The sequence below is a fragment of the Passer domesticus genome, chromosome 6 (genome assembly GCF_036417665.1).
Source record: "Passer domesticus isolate bPasDom1 chromosome 6, bPasDom1.hap1, whole genome shotgun sequence".
Taxonomy (NCBI): Eukaryota; Metazoa; Chordata; class Aves; order Passeriformes; family Passeridae; genus Passer; species Passer domesticus.
The window spans coordinates 5377068-5391857 of NC_087479.1; the positions used below are offsets into that span (position 1 = coordinate 5377068).

The window sequence follows — 14790 nt, forward strand, 5'->3', positions numbered from 1 at the left end:
GACCCAGATTCAGCAACACTGATTCAGCTTAGAGAACTACCCAGCTCCAAGCACACAAAGAGCCTCACAAAGCCAAAGGAGCAGTCACATTCCAGTTACTTTGCCTGGATCGTGGCCTGCAAGTCCAGTCCAACAAAGCCAAGCAAGCCTAAACCTGATGGCGCAAACCGAGCCCGTCCGCTGCGCTGCAATTACCTGTGGCAATAAACACCACGCTCCAGGAAGCAGAGGCTTGCACAAACAGGCCTCCAGAGGAACAACCAGCACCCTCACTACTCCAGTCTCCACTCCCTGTCCTTGCAGGGACTGTTCCAACAGCTGGCAAGTGGAGCAGGTTGTACCCAGGTGTTTGACCCCGACGTGTGCCATTGCTGGGTCCACAGATCCACTGTGAAACACGGATGGGTCCTGGGGACTGAACTGCAACGGGGACCAAGTCACAGGGCTGAGAGTTAAGCCAAGAGGAAAACCTTCTTGCTTGGTTTCAAAGCAATGCTTAAGGATTTTCTGGGTCAAAGCCAGGGTGATCCATATCTTGAGATCAAGCACCTCCGCCAGGTTTGTATTAAAAATTTATACGACAATTTCAGCGATCCCATTAGCCCTCAAGGGCAGACTTTGGCTCAGTACTCGAGGTATGGGCAGCCAGATGAATTTTACCAGGCTAATCCACATGCCTGAGGCATTTCCAAAGCAAAAACCTACTGGTATAGGTGTGAGTTTTCTTATCAGTTTAAATAGATGTTTGACCATCATTTTCTAAATGAAGGTGGGCATCAGAAGACTAATACAACATTATTAAGATAGATTTTAAGAAGTGTATCTGGCTTCCAAGTAATATCTCAAGATTAGTTATTTATTATATAAATCACCTTAAATTGATTATCTGGGCCCTGATCCCATGGGCCAATCAAGTTGAGAAAACAGTTCCACTAGGGACTGTACATAATGGGGTCCATTACTCATACCAAATAGATCAAACCTCCTTAGAAAGTTAACCTACAGAGAAACTTTCCAAATTTCTCTAATCATGCATTTAAAACTTTAAAAGGAAGAGAGTAAGCAATTATAAATCATGCGCACAAACATATTTAGAAATCTGTTTAATTTTTAAAAGTAGACTAGAATTCTAAGCTGATTGCAATAACTACTGAATTGTCCATAACCATGTTGGTGTCTTTTTAGAATAATTCTTATCTTAGCATTTAACATTTCTTAATTTAAAAAATTGTAAAATGCACCGCAGACAAACCACAATCCCTGTAAACTGATGTTCAGGGGCATCCCTTTCTTCATGGGGTGCACCTCATCTGATCAAAACAACACAGGAAAACTTGCTTTCTTTCCAAATGCACACCACATTTCTCTAATCTGTGCATTTACCAAACTGCATAAACAGAGAACTGGTGGTTTGATGCAATCAGCACAGTGCCATTTAAAGCACAGCACATCACAGCACCCTTAAGTCTTTTTGGAAATACCTCTGCTGCTCAGCAGCACCAGCTTTCCACCAGTTGCTGCTCCACATGCTATTGCCAATCAGCTGCATTTGCTGTAGTGCATTCCAAAGTTTACTAATTAATCTCTGCACTAAACCCCCCTGATGGCTGGTTGCCATTTGAAATGATCATCATCTTTTATTTAAAGACATAGCGACCGTATGGCCAAACTCAGACCTTATTTGTAAGAAAGAGGTGAGCCAAATTTCAGGTAGTTAAATCCAGGGGTTTTTGAGGGTTTTTTTTTACCTGGACAGAGGCAATTATTAATGGTTTAAGGATGTTTACATTAGACACACTCAGTCATGTCAATGTTAATTGTCAGGAAATGGGCACACTCTTCCTTTCCGAGCTCAGAGCCACATTCACAGAGGGTACAAGATGCAAACCACTGCAAAAGAGAGCATTCATTTCTTGCAAAACAGCCTACATGCTTTGAAGCTGTGTGTTTTAAGGATTCCAGCTTATTGCTCCATTTGAGAGGAGGTTTTAAGCAGTGATTTCAGGCAGTGCAGCCTCTCTCACCATTGTTCCAGGCTGCTCCCATTCAGCGGTGCGCTCTGGCTCCGTGACCTTCACAATGACCTCTACAAAAGCAGTTGTGCATTTCACTGTGGTGTAAATCCTCACAGACAAGTCGAACCTGTTCTTTTTGGCATCCAGCCCTTCAGATGAATACTCTGCAGAGATTTATTATGAAAGGGGAATGAAGGGGCATTATTGCACAACATTCATCCCTCACATACAGCTAAGTTCCATCTCTTACAACTTCTGAAGACTTTTAAATAAACAGATCATATTAATTACACAAATCACTCTTGCTTCTCACCAATTTTCTGTAATTAAGATTTGCTGTTGTTTACAAAAAGGTAGATATGCCCAGGAAAAAGCATGTGTGTGAAGGTGTTTTACATTATTAATAATAAGTAATATTCATACTTCCTGTTACTATACACAAGGGATTAGTGTTTCCTAGCACACCACTCACTTATAACACTGAAGTATTATTCCACATTGTAGCAACACACATTGCCCTAAAAGGGTCCATTAATTATTTTTTTAATACCATGAAGTTGCTGCAGGATATTAGACTGTCTCCATAAGAAATATAGTGCTATGGTAAAATGATGAATGATGAAGCTTGCAGGTTTTTAATTAGATTTCAGAGCAGTAAGAATTTATAAAGTTGTTCTCCATGGCCTTAGCTTAATACTTTGTGTGACCTTATGCAAATAATTAGAAAGATATTCAAGATTCCATTAATCAGAACATATAAAAACATAAAGGAATCATGAAAGGGGTAGATTTTATAAACTCAGTGAGTCTGCCAAAGTGGTCAGAGAGAGCAGTAACCCTAACACTCACATCATCCACATTCCTTCAGGTTTTTCAATTGATCCTTCAGCAAAATATGTTCTGTTAGGGAAGAGAGAAACCATAACAAAAAACCACCCAACCTAAGTTGATATTTCAATCAAAAATCATGTTCCAACTAGCTGCAGTCGCTTGGTATTAACCACAACTGAAGCATTTTGACTGAAGCTCACATTCCCTGATCCAAATCTTGGAGTTCCCCACAAAAGCTCCCTCCCCCCACTGTCAGCTGTCATGGACAATTGACAATGCACATGCACATCCCTCCCAGTGCAGACAGACAGAGCTGCTGTGTGTGTCTCTCCCTGTCACCCACAGGCCATGACAGGTAGGGGCTCTCTCTCCCCTTCCTCAAAGTGTCAGCTGGCCATTCCTTGCCTTTCCAGCTCTTCCTTTTCTGACTGCAAAACCAAGGACAACAAAATGCACAACAGCAAAAAACTTCCCTGTGCAAAAGATACAGGAAAACACAGTCTCCTCCCACCTTTCCCAGGTCCAGACTGCACTTTCACAGCTCCTGAGCTGCAGGCAGAAGTTTCTCCAAAAATGCAGCAGTGGTTTTTACTTTGCTATGTCTAAATTCACTTCCCCCAGAGGTCCGACTCTGCCACCTCCACCACAGTCCACTCCATTTCTCAGTCTGAGGCTCCCAGTGAGAAGAGAAGGACTGAAAACAACAGAAGGTGAACCAGCATGGTCCTAGAGTGCTGCCTTTAACAACAAAGATAAACTATCTGCAGTTCTAAAGGAGCTTTCTTCCTACAGTAGAAACTTCACTTTGAAAAGGTGCAGTTGCTATGTACTTTGTCTCCCCATAAATGAACCAAATAAAAACTTAAGTGCAGCTACATTTATGATTTGGTCTTCATAACAAACAAAAGAACCCTGATCCAATACTTCATTCAGGATTTAAAAAAAAATCCAAAGATTTTTCAATTAGATGACAGAGAGACAATGCCAAAGTTATACCTGGCAGCTACAGCTCAAATTGGTTACAATTTAAAAGCAACAAACAGCTAAATGGGTTCAACAATCTTCATGAATATTTATATTACTTTAAAGCGACACATCTGTTTCATTTTGTATTTCAAATACACTTAATTAACCAGACACAAAACAGGTTAAAAATTAGCACAAAGTAAATGCTGTACAAAATACGATCAATGAAATTAAACTGACACAACATTAAGCTTTAATATAAATAGCACCTTAAGGATTGGGACGGGAGGCTTTTACTCCATATTCCAAAAGTGCCTGATATGTGATAAATTCTTGGCCTAACCCTGTCTAGGTTTCAGATTCTACCTAAACACGAATTCAATGTGGCATCATCCCACCAAGAGGCAGATTAAGGTGCCTAAGTGAAACCACATGGGTAACGTCAATGAAAGGATGAAACTCCCACCTCAATCCCCCCTATGCCAAGCCCTCTTTTTCTCCCCCATAACAAAAGAAAATCCTAATCATGTTTTCTTGTAAACAACCAGAAAGAGGAATGTTAGGTATGCAGGCAAGGCCAAGACAGTGCCACCCCTTCAGAAAGGCAGACAATTTTTCAACTATTTACTGATTGATCATTCCAACTTTGCTCGTCTGAACCCAAGGGGCTGTCACAGGGAACAATTACAAACTGGGATTATGTGCCTTTCTTGCTTTGTGTAGCACAGGTACCAAACACAGGCACCAAACACAGGCAGCCCCAGCCCTGGAGTGCCCAGGGATGGTGAGGATCAGGTGCCCACACCACCCCTTTAGATCTGTCAGCACATCCCCACAGCCCAGCCCAGCAGCTCCTGGTTGCTGGAGCACTGCCTCTGACTGACTTGCAGAGGATCACATTTCTGTGATCTCCCTATGCCTTGGAGAAGGGAGTGATGCTCTATTTATTTATGCCTCTCTTTCAAGAGATGAAACAGGAGAATGGGCCTGAGACCTAAATATATATATGCTGCTTTCCTCCTGTGCACAGCTCTCACTTTTAACTTGCTCCTCCCTCCAAACTACTTACCTTTTCAAAGCCTTCCAATTCCACAAGCACCACCTTTACATGTACCATGCGTGTCCTGCAGGATCTACCTCACTTGCTCAGAATGATACAAGAATCATTATTCTTACACAAAACCACCATTTCATTTTCTACTAATCATGGCAAATGTTGCAAGTCCCAGTCTCCTGGCCCCCATCCAGCTAATTTAGATAGATGGTTCCACATGTGCTCTCTGTCCTTCCATTTCCTGCCCATACCACAGCACACATTTGTCTCAGTGAGTCAAAGCAGCTTTCTCTGTAGTCACAATAGTCTTTAGTACTTTATATTTTAAAAAAGAAGCCTGCATAAAACACAGCCTATTACCATGCTATTACTGACTTTGCAAGAGGCAGAGGATTTTACTGCTTTGCCACACATTCTGCTGAACTGTAATGGCTCACATGCTACACCTGAGCCTTGCATTTCCCCCAAATACAGAAGTTAGCTGTGTAGCAACTGTGCTCAGGCAAAGCAAAACAATAAATGAAACTAGTCAATTCTCTACTTCAATATTATCCATGGTTTTTGCCCTTAAAGTAAAAACTTTGACAAACCCAAAATATTATGAGGAATGAGGATAAGCCAAACTTCCAGACACCCAGGCACTTCTTCATGAATGATAATTTGTTTCCTTACTAGCTAAAGCTGTTAATATTCCTTTCCAGAGACACCCTGACTGACAACCACTCCATATACATGGGGACATGCACCTTTTGATGTCCAACACCAATTGCCTCAAACAATATTCCTTTCTCTCACCCTCTGCACCTGAACAAACATTTTTAAGGAAAACTACTTTTGAAGTCTCTTTACAAAACATTGTCTCTTTGATCCAAATATCTTTCTTCAAGTACCCTAGTGCAATACAGATGCACTTGGATGGTAATGATCATTATTGAAAACTAGGCCCCCAAGAGCTCCTTTGAAATACATCTTAATTTTTAAATGAATTTTTGATTTACAAATGTGCCCTTTGAAAGCTCAAAATTTGACTTCTCCAAGACTTTGCTGTAGCAAAGATTCATTTATTTGCTGTGTGCACTTATGCAGAAGCTAAGGTGCAGAAAAGGTGGTACATGCACAAAATGCAGCACAGCCCCAGCCAACAGGCTGATGATTTTTTCTTTGTTAAGAAATCAATATATGAGTAATTAATTTATCAACAAGGCTGGTGTACCTTGGACAAAAGTGAAGATGCTGCGGGAAACAAATTCACCCCTGCCCACAGCCAGAACCCTGATTAGCACAGTGTGTGGGTGGGTGTCACACTGGAAGCCACACAAGTGCACACACACCACCCTGGCTGACCTCACAGAACAGGATTCTCACACAGGAACTGATGCTGATGGATGAATACCAGAATCCCCAGGTCCCCAAGTCCTTCTGTCCCAGAGCTCCCCTCTAATTCCCAACCTTGTGCAGAAACCACTCAGCCCTTCTGCCTAGAAACTCCCATCCCACTCACACCCACCTTTCTGCAACTCTGCCCCAAATCTCCCCCCTCAGAGTGATGGTGACCCCCATGTTCTCCCCAGTTTGTCTCCTTTGCTGCCTTGTGCTTCCCCATCCCCAGCAGCCCTGATTCCATGCTCCAGGAGGGCACCACTGCTGCTGCCAGCACTTGTTACTGATTTCCCTGCCATATTCCTTCAGCAACTGCCTCCCACTACGGCCATCCCTCGTCCTCCTCTTGGCTCTCCTGGTATGGCCAAGTCTGCCAAGAATTTCAGAAAAGCCAGCTGTAAGCCGTGCTTACCCAAAAATTGTCTGAAGGTGGCCCTAAGAACAGGAAGGAAGAAAATACAGGCATATGGGAGATCTTTTAACTGTGCTGTGAGATCAACACATTCCACATCAACAAACAGATCCTAGTTCATGGAGAAATGTAATAACCAGGAGTGAAACCAGGCTGGGAGGTAAATCTGCACACGTGTGCCTTAACAGGCAAGTATCTCAGAGCAGGACAAACAGACATGGCCCAACTGAGTGCTGACTCAGAGGAATCTGCAAGGCCATTATCCCTGCTCTCCATTCCAGGTCACTGGGGCTCCTCCAGGTACACAACAGAGAAGATGAAGGAATGACACAGAACTGCTTTGATCAGCAGCAACAGAAGAAAGGATTAGAAGTAAGCATGTGATGTTCTCACAGATGCAGACAACTGTTAAGGAAAAAAAGATCACGACAGGAAGGTCACACATGCTTCTGTGTGCATATACCAATGTACTATAGCTTCCCTAAATGGCTTCAAAATACTTCATTGATCTTACTACGGTTCTTTAAATGTTCTTGCTGCTCTCTTTAAAAGAGTTTTCCTCTTTAAAAAAGTCCTCAGCTAAATGTCATTTCACATCCAGTCTGTAGGAGTAGAGACAGTCTACCAACCATTTGCAGAAGAAATCAATGTTTTTATTGTTAAATGAGAATTAAGGAGCCTGAACAATTTTTCTTAAGACCTAAATTCTAAAATATTTAGTTCTGTAAAGTCTTCTTTACATAGTCAACTTCAAGGACATAAAAAGCACCTACAAAGAGGTAGAGAACAGCCTACTTTTGTCAAGTAACTAGGCAGAAAATGAGCTTGTATCAGGTCAAGGAAACACAGTTACTGAATATTGTATTTGCAGAGACCCTCGCGGCAGGAGGAATGATGAATCTGGCTCCATGTTCATGAAAGGCTAATTTATTATTTAATGATACTATATTATATTAAAGAATACTATTCTAAACTATACTCAAGAACACAGAAAGGATACTTACAGAATGCTAAAAAGATAATAATGAAAACTTGTGACTCTTTCCAGAGTCCTGACACAGCTTGGCCCTGGTTGGCCAAAGAGTCAAAACAACTCACAGCAGAACCCAATGAAACAATCACCTGTGGGTAAACAATCTCCAAACACATTCCACATGAGCAAAACACAGGAGAAGCAAATGAGATAAGAATTGTTCCTCTTTTTCTCTGAGGCTTCTCACCTTCCCAGGAGAAAAATCCTGGGGGAAGGGATTTCGAGAATGTGAAAGCTGAATTTCCCCTAAAATGTAAAAGCAAGGGCAGTAGGTGTTACCAGAGGCTGCCAGGGAGACTGCAGAGCCCCCATCTCCAGGAGTCTTTCAGAACAGGTTAGGACAGGTCCCTGCCCTGGCTCTGCCTCATGGCAAGGGGAAGGACCCCGTGACCCCTCAAGGTCCCCAACCAGCATTATGAGATACAATTTCACAAGTACCTGCTGCAGTTCTGGCACCACAGCTTCTCTTTTTATTATTTTTTCGTCCCTGATTTAAAATTGCACCCTCACAGAGGGACTTTGTCTGCTCCCATTTCTGATCACCTCTATAAGACATAATGCTTATACTTACAGTTCTGGACAAGCTATTTCTTTCTGTTTCACTCCAGCACTACTTTCTCATGAGTTTACTTTTAAATAGTGCATCAAACAGCACTGTTTAACAACTTTTTGCATTAAAATGTGGTTCAATAACTTTGCAATATTCATTTAGCACAAACTCTAATATTTAATGTTTATGACGTTTGCAACTCTTGGCCAGAGTATAGCATCAAAAGAGCATGTATGCACTGAATTGTATCTTGTTAAAAAGAACAGCAGCATTCAAAAAAGTTATATTGGAACAATCTATAAATGTGTTTACATTATATGAATGATTTGCTGTTCCTTCACAAGGCATGTAGGAAGTCAGCACTTCTCAAATGTGTAAAGTATTTCCATGTGCTTAAAGCACGATCTTTCCAAAACAAACAATGATTGAGAAATTTTTTATTATTCTTTATTTCCCTGCCAGCTGTTTTTTTGGACTCTCCTCTCAGCCACCTTCTTTCTTTCAGTCAGATCCCTCCTTATTGCTCACAGTAACACCTACTCAAGCAAAGGTACATTCAGAGCTGTAAGACCCAGAAACGGGAGGATCCCAGGCTGATTTAAATGACATTTTCCTCAGATTACTCTACAACATGTCTTTGTGTTATCTTAGCTAGTGGCAGGTCTGGCTGCTGCTTGGGATGGAATTTGGGTATCCTACATTAGAGCCTGCAGCCCATCCCTCTGTTCTGTCCCAGTTCCTGCTCCCATACAGGCAAGGAAGCAAATGACAACCTGGCTGAACTCCTCCAGCAGCCTCCTTTCTCCCTGTGAGCCTTTTCATGGGACCAGAACATGCTGCATGTCACAGAAATGTCCTCTGAAAAATGATGGGGAAGAGTCAAGCATTCAAGTAAGCTCTTGGGCAACTTCAAAAATCAAACAGGACACTAAAAATCACACAAAACAAAAGGAAAACCTAAACCAACCCAAACAAAAAAACACAACAAAGAAACAACCCACAAAAAAACAAAAAACAAAAAAAAACCCCAAAACAAAACAAAACAAAAAAAAAACCCCAAACAAACAAAATAAAAAAACCTCTACCTAAGAACAGCTCCATTCCAAAAAGTGACAGCTAAGGCACAGATCTGCTCCACTGCTGGCCACAGACACTTTAACAAGCACTTTGGTCATGCCATTCGCTCCTGTACAATTAACACTGTTGGCATTATTTCATTTACTAAATTCCAGTCATTACAGCTGTGCAAACTTATGGGTCTAATTTGTATTTATACTAATATGTGTACATAAACATGTGCTGGTTTAGCCATGTAGAGGAGCTTTAAAGCAAATGAACAAATATTATTTTAACAGAGCAGTATCAGAGAGCCCAACCATAAAAAAGAATCAAGTCAAGCAGTTCTGATTATGTCTGTCCACCAAACAGCTTAATTTCAACTACAGCATATTTCCTAAGGCATTCCAAACTAAAATCCTGCAGAGAGCTTTGGGGAGACATAGCACTGCATTTTCAAAATGCAGTCTCCTTTTCCAAGGCCATTGCTGTGTAAATGAAGGGAGGAGAAATAACAAATACTGTCATTTACTTTGCCTTTTTTCCTCCAGAAACATTTTCTTACCAACATAAGGAACAAAATTCATTAAGTCAACATCATGTGCTGAATGTTTATGCACTTTGATATAACAGTAATTACTTAGTAAGGCCAGAACCCAATTAATGTTTTAGACTTCATTCCATGGGCTGGAGTGCACAGGAAGCATTCTGATGATAGATCACTTAAATAAAGTTTATTTGGCATACACTTCAAAACCCGAGTTCAGAAACTCAAAGCACAGTTCAGCATGTATGTGCTTGACTCTTAACAAAACATCTTTATTTAAACAGAGAGCTAGAGATTTAGTATGACAAATGTATTTACTACTACTAATCATTTTCCATCAAGCTACTCGGAAGTCTCAGTCATATTGTATTTATAAACTTATGAGATTTAAGGGAGCAGTAGGTGGGTCACAGGACTGTGGATTACTTTTTAAATCCAGCATATTAATCCTAACCTGAGTTATATCTTCCAGCATATTTGCTGTTCCTCAGTTCATATATTTGAATTCTATATCCACATATTGTCAGAAATGGTAGAGATCCAGCAACCATGATTTCTTTTTCCTCTCTTCTTTTCAGAAACAGTATCCTTCTTAGCAAATCAATGCTCATTGTTAAAAACAAGACACTGTTACTGATGACAAAAATTCAATGCTAAAGCAATATGCAATGTACACTCTGAGTAGGAATCAGGAAATGGTGTTTAGCAAATGCAGAATCCCACTTGTCCCAGGGCTACCTGCACCCTGTCAATCTCTGCTCCAGGGAAGCTGCTTGGCAGGAATGCTGCTTCCCTGAAAACCTCCATCAGAGACCCTCTGGAAAGTGCTGTGACTCCCCTGACCAGGGCATTTGGGCTTCCTCTGGAAAGGGATTCTGCTTCCTAGCACTGACACTGAGCCCAGAGAGTCTGAGCTGGGACACAGCCACCACACACAGGCACACAGACACAGAATGCTCAGTGCCACTGGAAATTTTACCTTTACATGCATGTTCTCTAAGCAAATATACCTATTTCAAAAGGATCTATATGCCTAAACACACCAGTTACTCTTGAAAGTAAGTGTTGTAATTTTGCTGTGATTCTAAACTACCAAGAGTTGCAAAGAGGGAAATATTCCACCCAGCTGTAAAAGAGAAATGTGCGTGGTATGAGCCAAACGAAGATTAAAAACAAAATACCAATTAAACTCAAACTGGCATTCATCTCAAAGAAATCAATTCCATCTGAACAGTTCCAGTCTGAAGATAGACCAGCTGAGCTAACAGTGAAGGAAGCCTTGATTGCTTTATTTTTTAAATTCAGGCAAAAATTAAATGCACACACACAAAAAAAAAAAACACACACTGAAACACACTGCACCAAAACCAACAAACCAACCAAGCAAACCAGAGCAGTAAGAATTGGCAAAGTAAGGCCCCCTCAGGAGCTGCAGAATAGCTGTAGCCTAAACCACAGTGTGACATGCACCTCACTTACCTCAGAGTACCTGGCATATGTCTAAGCAACTTTGAAGGAGCAGAATTGATTAAAAAGGGTATTTTGATAGACTTTTTTGAGTTTGGAACAGGATTTTGGATAATTGCTCCACAAGCTATAAAAGAAACAGACTGGAAAACAGGAGCAGCCGCTGAGCAGTTGTTTGCACAGGAAGCAATATTGCAGGAAAAGGCAATAATAAAGAACAGTTAATTTGACCTGAGCTGATGAGGTCAATGTTTTAAAAGAAATAGCTCCACATAACGTAAAATAAGAACGTTATTTCCCATCAGAATAATACTGCAAGTGTAAGACTGCACAAAATCTCTTCCCTAACACTTGTTATGTGCAGCTTAGTGGTAACACACATTCCTGAGGTGTCCTAGACATCCTGTGTCTGACACAAATCCATTCCTCTGAAATATTGGTTCTACAACTGCTCCCTCCTGCAACCTCTGGCTGCTCCAGGCTGCACACTGCTCTCCCCAGCATCCAGCTACTAATAACCCGAAACTGCAAGAACTGGAATAAATCTGGGCAATATTCAGAGCCACAAAATTATATTTAACACCGCTGCTGTGATTTGGACAGGGAAGCAGGAGCTGGAGCAGATATTTCACTCTTAATTCGCTGCCATTCAGGGGTGCTGTTGACAGGAGATGGAGCCCGGCTCAGCGGAAGAGCCACGGGTTAGGAATTCAGCAGGGCTGGATCCTATTCCTTCTTCCTCCACTGCTCTGCTGGCTAATCCTGGGTGAGAACATCCCCTCCGGGCATCTGCTTCCCCTCCCTCCCTGACACATCTATTTAAACTGCAAATTCACTGGGGTAGGGACCATCTTGGTAATGATCAAGCATACTCTACACTAATAGTTCTATTAATAAATATTCCCACTGCTATTAAGTAATAAAACAAAAACGATGATAAGAATTGGAAGGTCAATGGTGCATTACATTAATTCTGAGGTATTTGGGTACAAAATGCAGTAAGGTAAACTCTCCCAAGCAGGAGCAAACCAGGGGACACCTATGTTGTTTTCCAGCATTTTTGGGCAATCCAATTAGAGGTAATTGAGTTTTTAACTGCATGAGATTACTCCAAGCATACCATCAATAGAGGCTAAGTGTCCTGGGAGGCTGGGGAAAGGGAGGAAAGAAACATTACAGAACTGCAAGGAACAGAAAAGGGACAAACACACAACTGAAATGTGCTGGAGATAGCACGAGCTGAGCCAGTCTAAGGCACCCAGATTTTCTACAAACATGGAAACAGCTGGGCCACGGACTCAAAGGTTCTGTGCTCCCAGTTCAATGAATTAAGGAGGAGTTAAATACATCCACACTTCTATGCATTTTTAACTGCAATGGTGAGGTAAAGCACAGACCTAGAAAAGCCTTCTACAGTTCTGCAAACACTAGAGACATAAGAATGGAACTAAATTCATGTTAACACAATTCCTGTTGCATTTGCAAACTGCCATTTGTCTGCAATACATATGAGCATCTCACACCTTAAAATGAGCTCCACATTAAATCTACCTAACAACCAGAAATGGTCATTACATTCACCAAAAAACAGAAGAATGGTTCTCTTGCCAGACCTTGTTTTGCACCTCCTGACAAGCCCTAGAAATGCTGGAAATATCATTCACTTCAGACAAACTCTGCTCTTTTTGACAGCTGCTGAAGTACCAAAAGTGACAGGAAATCTCATTTTTAGCGCTATTGCAGCAATTAAGATTGCTACAGTTTCTTCTGTAGCTTTACCCCGATTTAAGATTGGCTTTAGTAAGACTGTTTTAAAATATTCAGATGTGCTGAAAGTGTATTTCTTAATATGACGAACATAAGGAAAAAAGCCTGGCAGCACTGTCTCCCCCTACTCAAAGAGGTAAATCAAACTGATTGATTTGGAATGTAAGCTTTGTGCACAGGGGATAGAATTTACTGAAGAAGTTGAAAAGCAGACTAGAGGAAAAACTGCTTCCACTTGAAAGGACAAAAAAAAAAAAGAATTAAACAAAAGGAAAAGGAAGGAGACCCCGTCCTCATGAGCTATTTGTCTGGCTCATGCTATAGGGGATGCTCTTGCTTAGCTTACAAGACATTCCCTCCTCCCCCTGCAAGCAGAGGAACCCACAGCACTAACATGACACCTTAAACGAGCCAACTTCCTTGAGCATTGCCCAGGAGACTAGAATGGACATGCTCCTAACTCAGACACCAAGAAACATGTCTGATTAGCAGTCAGGCAGAAGAACATCTCTGACCAAGGAAAAACACTCCTGTTCAAGCTGAAAAAAACCCAGTGGATTGCCACAAGTGGCATATTTTCATAGCCTTTGTGTAAACACCAGCTCCAGATCAGCCAGCAGCTCAGCTAGCTCTATCTGGCTTCCCTTCTTTTGAAACAAAATTAGAGGAAAACACCCATCAGAAAAGGTCAGTGGCCAAACTATTAGGAAAAAATGAAAGCCCAGGGGAAGGGCACACATAATGATTCATTAAATGTGCACTGCTAAACCTCTGACAGTGGGCACAAAGCAGACTTTTCACACAAACATCCTGAATTTGCAGAACTCTTGTGCCAGAGCACTAATTAGAATTGCATTTCTTAAGAAATTCTCAGTACTCCCCTCCAGCTCCCCCACCAGGAGTGGTGTGAACCCCATGCTTTAGAGGGGAACAAAGCCAAAGCAGCTGCAAAGAGCACAAGAAAAGCTCCACCCACTTCACGTGGACACCTACACAAAAGGAGTGCACTGAGCATCTCAGGTTCTTAGGAAAACACTCAGCCTGGCAAACAAGCATGTCCCAGGGTGAGTGCCAGCTGGGAATTCACCTCACACTGTCACTAGAACCCACCTTCATGGATCACGTGCAATGAGCAGAGCTGCTGTTCACAAAAGTAACCCTGCTCCAAAGCCAGCAAACTTGCATTTGATAACTACAGTAACTTTCCAAGATGCACCCCAATCCTAATCTGAAAACATCAAGATTTTGAGATTTCGTTGCATTCCAGAACAATTTTAACAGCGAGGCCAATTAACCAGCAGAACATTGTGTGAACTTAAGGTCTTATTCCTTCCTTCAGTTCCTATTTAGATGGCATTTATTTAAGGCTACTGGTTCTTGCTACATTTAATGCTGCACTGCTCAGACCTGGCATGTTCTGTGCTAAGGAGGTATTTAGTGTAAATTGAGTCATACCTGAACCATCTCCTCAACACAGAGCAGATCTTTCTGCCTTTGAATGGACTTTTGTGGCTCTTCTTCACGTTCTGATTTTTGCACTCAAGATGCAGCCAGCAGAACTCTGCAGTCCACAACCCTTCCCAATACTGCATTCAGAAGGAGAAGTCCTTTCCTGTTTATTGCTGGACTATTCACATACCCATGGCCCCCCACACACACTGAGGGTCAAACTGCTTTACCTCCTTCGCTAAACTTCCAAATCCTCTTCCCAG

At 41.7% G+C, this 14790-nt stretch overlaps 1 protein-coding gene and 1 long non-coding RNA gene across 4 annotated transcripts in view; both read right to left on the bottom strand.

The window, feature by feature from the left end:
• The window catches only part of MNAT1 (MNAT1 component of CDK activating kinase), a 118177-nt gene that overhangs the window by 47492 nt on the left and 55895 nt on the right, over positions 1 to 14790 (bottom strand). The gene's annotated exons all lie outside the window — the stretch shown is intronic.
• Positions 1782 to 6264, bottom strand: LOC135302486 (uncharacterized). The gene is made up of 3 exons (XR_010364082.1): positions 6080 to 6264; positions 2025 to 2179; positions 1782 to 1890 (listed from the first exon to the last, which is right to left on the bottom strand). It is a non-coding gene; the product is annotated as an uncharacterized LOC135302486 (long non-coding RNA).